The sequence below is a fragment of the Neofelis nebulosa genome, chromosome 12 (assembly GCF_028018385.1).
Source record: "Neofelis nebulosa isolate mNeoNeb1 chromosome 12, mNeoNeb1.pri, whole genome shotgun sequence".
Lineage (NCBI taxonomy): Eukaryota > Metazoa > Chordata > Mammalia > Carnivora > Felidae > Neofelis > Neofelis nebulosa.
In genome coordinates, this window is record NC_080793.1 from 57159768 (window position 1) to 57165767 (window position 6000).

Consider the following 6000-nt stretch of genomic DNA (forward strand, 5'->3'; position numbering starts at 1 on the left):
AGAGAGACAGAGCATGAACAGGGGAGGGGCAGAGAGAGAGGGAGACACAGAATCGGAAGCAGGCTCCAGACTCCGAGCTGTCAGCACAGAGCCCAACGCGGGGCTCGAACTCACGGACCGTGAGATCGTGACCTGAGCTGAAGTCGGACGCTTAACTGACCAAGCCACCCAGGCGCCCCATGGCTGTTTTTTTGAGCTGAGACATTTAGAATATACTTCTCAGGTGAATGGTATGAATATTTACAAAATAGAGTGTGAGGCTCAGGTTTACTTATTTGGAAATAATGTTTGTATGAAAAAAATTAGAATTTTAGATCTTCAAATATGTTTCATTTCATTGAGTCACAATGAGAGAACTATTAATACATTAAAAAAATCCTCAATCTCACTTATAAAACAGGTAATATTAGTAAGAGCAGAAGTAAGCTGACCCTGTTCTGCTACACCTATACTTCGGTGTACAATACAACATATGTCTGAATCAGAGTTTAAAAATGATTTTAGATTTTAAAATTGTGTTCCTGTAAGCAGAAAGAGCTGGGAAGGCCCAGAAACAGAAAGATGAGACTTTGGTTTTGTGATATAGGAGACGTCACGTTAGGCCCCCAGGTCATAGATTGTAGGTCATAGATCACGGAAAATAGGAGTTGTCAGAAGCACAAAAAAATGCAAAAGCCTCAATAGTTATGGATTTTAAATGAATACAAAAATGTAAGAGTCTCTACCAAGCCAGGAAATAGCCTAACCATATCAGAGACAACATATAAGTGGTAAACTCCCAGTGCTGTTCAAAAGGAAGCAAGGTGTTACATTGCTTACATGAGATAAGCCAAAGATGGCATCTGGTTTATACTGGCTCACAGAAGCATGCCCAAAGTCCCTTCTCCTTGTCCAACAGTTACCTCTGCCTCATTATAAGGTCTCCACCCAAAGGAGGGTGTGAGCTTCATTAACGTAACATGGGATGCCTTTATAGGCATGATTTCTAAACACACGGGCACCGTCTTCAGCCCACCTTTACCTGCCATGACAAAACTCCTCTTTAGAATGAATGAATATTCATTCATTCTAAACCCTAAATAAAGAACCCACTCAATCCCGCTCAGGAAGTCATGGCTTTGGCAGTTATTCCCCATGACCTCCTTATTTGTAGCAAATAAAGTTTCCTTTTGGTGACAACTCCACCTGATGAAATCTCTAGTTGTAACTCACCACGGAGCAAACTCACATTAGTTTGATTACATTTCTAGGAATCAGCGGTTTTCGATCCTCATAAAAGTGCATCAGCATCACTTATGGTGATAGAGAAGAGGCAAAATAATTTTCCCTACCCTTCTAGGTTCTTGGCTGGGACCCATTATGTAATGAAAGACAGATTGTGGGCTAAAAGAAAGCCAACCACGAAGTAGGTTAGAAAATGCTTTATGTAATGCCCGAAGTTCAGGAATCTCCCACAAAAGACCACCAGAGTCGTGAGCCAAAGCCAAGTGGCAGGGATCGTTTATTGCAGGTTCGAACCTGGTCCCCCACACACTCGTCGCTGGTGTTAAAAAAAAAGGGGCCTCCAACAAGGTTGGTACAGCGTTTTTATAGACAGAGACAAATAGCATAGGGGAGGTTTTAAATTATGAGGGGCCTGATTGGCTGATTTTAAAGTAAGGACATTCGTTGTTTTCTGATTGGGCGTCCTTTGTCTGTCCTTTAGGCAGGAAGGCTTTGTCTGTTACTCGTGGCAGGAGAAAAGAAAAAAGGGGAAGGGGGAAAGGGGTAGGGTAGGTGGGGAAAGCGTTAAGCAAGCAGGTTTACAGAAGCGAGAAATGCCGGTTAGTTTACGTATAATTGCTTATTTCATTACATATCAGACTTTACCTAAGGAGGTTTATAACCCATTTACCACACATGGCGGATTACATTCAGGAAAGGTTTTTACAATACTTGTAGCAAACAGCAAGCAAAACGGACTTTTCAGCAATTATATATAATTTTTTATCAAAGATCTATCATGAGCAGAAAAGAGAACTTTAGTTTCAAACTGAGGCAGGGCAGTCATTTGGAATAAGAGCTGTTCTTTTCACTTTATTCATTTTCCTACTGAGGATTATAGCCTGGGAGAGTTTTCAGATTGCTCTAAAGAACAGCTCTGAAGCTTGTTAGCTGTAGGGCATTATATATACAAAAGGGGAAAAGGGTTTTCCAGATACATGTGTGTCCCCAGTATAATTTGTGATGTTTGTAAAAATTAGGGTTTTCTGATTTACACTTACACATGAGAAAGACCTTTAGGTCATCTTAATACATTATGTTTCTATCATATTTGATTATCTGAAAATATTGCCTGCATGCCTCTGCTTAATTGGTTTTCCAGTTCTTCCAGTTTTTCATGTTTCCTTCAGGTCACTTGAGAGGGTCACAAAAGGCTGACATCTGTCACCTATTGCAGTTCTAGTGTGCAAGAGTAACAGGAGAAAAGCAAACAGAAGTTTAATAACATGTATATACCTCCCTTATACAAGGGAGATACCCAGCAAAACTCCCTAAGCCCTCACCTTAAATACCTTTTTCGTCTGAAGACAAAAGATGTTGGAAGGTGAAGAGCTAATTATGGGAGATTATCAGACAAAGCACAGTAAACTATATGGTTATCATGCAGATTTAAGTTCCTGCCTTCTCCATTGAAGAGCATTTCTAGAGATTTAGCCATCCTCCTTTTCCTGGTACAGAGGAAGACTCTCCTACAAATGGAGCTTTCCCTTACAAATGTAAATGTTTCCTACAAAAGGGTAACATCTATTATGTTTTCAGTTAATCCTGTGTCTGTTATTTCTCAAAAATACATGCTCCAGATAAATCTGGATTCCAGAGGCTTATTTTTGGGTGCCAAATTCTGTTCCCCTTGAAAAGTCCCGCATGTGACAATTATGATTCCTCTGATTTTTTTAAGTTTATTTATTTTTGAGAGAGAGAGAGAGAGAGAGAGAGAACCAGTGGGGAGGGGCAGAGACTGAGGGGGGTGGACAGAAGAACTGGAGTAGGCTTTGTCAACAGCAGAGAGTCCAATACGAGGCTCAAACTCACAAACTATAAGATCAGGACCTGAGTCAGAGTCTGACATTTAACCAACTGAGCCACCCATGTGCCCCTGTTTAATCAAATAAATTTCGAGTCCACTCACCCTTTCAGGCTGCAGGCAGTCTGATGCCTTGCCTATATAAAGAATCCCAGAACAGGGGCACCTGGGTGGTTCTGTCAGTTAAGTATCTGACTCTTGAGTTCAGCTCAGGACATGATCCCAAGGTGGTGGGATTGAGCCCTGTGTTGTGCTCTGTGCTGAGCATGTAGTTTAAGATTCTTTCTGCTCCTCCCACGCTCATGCTCCTGCGTGCATGCATGTTCTCTCTCTCTCTCTCTCTCTCTCTCTCTCTCTCCCTCTCTCTGCAAAAAAAAAAAAAAAAAAAAAAAAAAAAAAGAAAAGAAAAAAAAATCCCAGGAGAATTTACACTGCTTTGGAAAATGAGGTTTTCTTATTATTTTATTTTTTAAATTAAAAAAATAAATGGATTATATAATGACTTAGAGGGAAAAAAACACAATTTGTTTTAATAGACTATTCTAGTCTGTATGCTGAAAAAAATTAATGCATTGCTGTTCTAAATACACTAAAATAAAAATACTAAATGTACATAGATTGCATCGGAAAGAAGATTTAAGCTCTTCTTAGGAAATTTGATTTACCCTGTAAGGTAAATATACACAAATGAATAGCAGATCATTTTCATCAGCACTATAAAATCACTCAGGAACAAATGGAATTTCATATATCTATTTTTCTTTTTATGGAGAGACAGAGAGAGAGAGAGAGATGACAGAGATGAAAGGTTGAGGGGTATATATAGCTTTTCATATGTTTAAAATTTTACTTCTTAGATGTAGACACTTTAAATTTTTTTATATATTCATAATTGATCCTTTTATCATTTTTTTAATCAAATTTTATCAAATTTTTTTTTTATCACTGGTAGTGATATTGTGATTTATAATGAGAAACATGTATTTGGTACTGGCACAAAAACAGACACAGAAATCAATGGAACAGAATAGAAAACCGAGAAATTGACCCACAACTATATAGTCAACTAATCTTTGACAAAACAGGAGAGAATATCCAATGGGAAAAAGATAGTCTCTTCAACAAATGATGTTGAGAGAACTGGACAGCAACATGCAGAAGAATGAAACTGGACCATTTTTGTACACCATACACAAAAATAAAATGGATGAAAGACCTAAATGTGAGACAGGAAACCATCAAAATCCTAGAGGAGAACAGAGGCAGCAACCTCTTTGACGTTGGCCGCAGCAACTTCTTACTTGACATATCTCCAGAGGCAAGGGAAATCAAAGCAGAAATGAACTATTGGGACCTCATCAAGATAAAAAACTTCCACACAACAAATGAAACAATCAACAAAACTAAAAGGCGACTGATGGAATGGGAGAAGATATTTGCAAATGACATATCAGATTAATGGTTAGTGCCAAAAATCAATAAAGAATTTACCAAACTCAACACCTGAAAAACAAATAATCCGGTGAAGAAATGGGCAGAAGACTGGGATGCCTGGGTGGCTCAGTAGGGTGAATGTCCAACTTTGGCTCAGGTCATGATCTCGCCATTCCTGAGTTCAAGCCCAGCATCCGGCTCTGTGCTGACAGCTTAGAGCCTGGAGCATACTTAGGATTCTGAGTCTCCCTCTCTCTTTTCCCCTCCCCTGCTCATGTTCTGTCTGTCTCTCTCAAAAATAAATAAACATTTAAAAAAGATAATAAAAAATTTAAAAAAAGAAATGGGCAGAAAACATGAATAGACAATTTTTCTAAGAAGATATCCAGACAGTTAAGAGACACATGAAAAGATATTCAACATCGCTCATCATCAGGGAAATACAAATCAAAACCACGAGATAATACCTCAAACACAGAGTGGCTAAAATTAACAACTCAGGAAATAACAAATGTTGGTGAGAGTGTGGAGAAAGGGGAACATTACTGCACTCTTGGTGGGAATGCAAACTGGAGCAGCCACTCGGGAAAACTGACTTATTTGAGGAAACTGGAGTTTCCTCAAAAAATTAAAAATAGAATTACCCTATGACCCAGCAATTTATCTCAAGGAATTTATCTCAAGGATATAGGAGTGCTGATTCATAGAGGCACTTGTACCCCAATGTTTATAGCAGAGCTATCAACAATAGCCAAATTATGGAAAAAGCCCAAACCAACTGATGAATGGAAAAAGAAGATGTGATATATATATATATATATATATATATATATATATATATACACCTACTCAGCAATAAGAAAGAGTGAAATCTTGCCGTTTGCAACAACATAGATGGAACTGGAGGGTATTATGCTAAGTGAAATAAGTCAAGGACAGATATTATATGTTTTCACTCATATGTGGAATTTGAGAAACTCAGAAGACCATTGGGGAAGGGAAGGGGAAAAAATATTTACTAACAGAGAGGAAGGCAAGCCATAAGGGAACCTTAAATACAGAGAACAAATTAAGGGTTGATGCAGGGTTGGAGAGGAGGGAAAAATGGGTCATGAGCATTGAGGAGAGCACTTGTTGAGATGATCAGTGGGTGTTTTATGTAAGTGATGAATCATGAGAATCTACTCCTAAAGCCAAGAGCACACTGTATACACTGTATGTTAGCTAACTTGACAATAAATTTTAAATAAATAAATAAATAAATAAATAAATAAATAATAAAATATTATATATGCCAAAAAGATAAATGTATTTGGTCTTTGCCTTGTTTCTAACACAGAGCTCCCCAAACCCTTGGAATTCCCTGTGTGATAAGAGCAACAGGAGCATCTTTTATAATATTTATACATATTTGTTTAATTATAATATTTATAATATATAATATATTTTAATATATTTATATTAAATATAATAATATTATAATATTTGTTTTCTTGTCC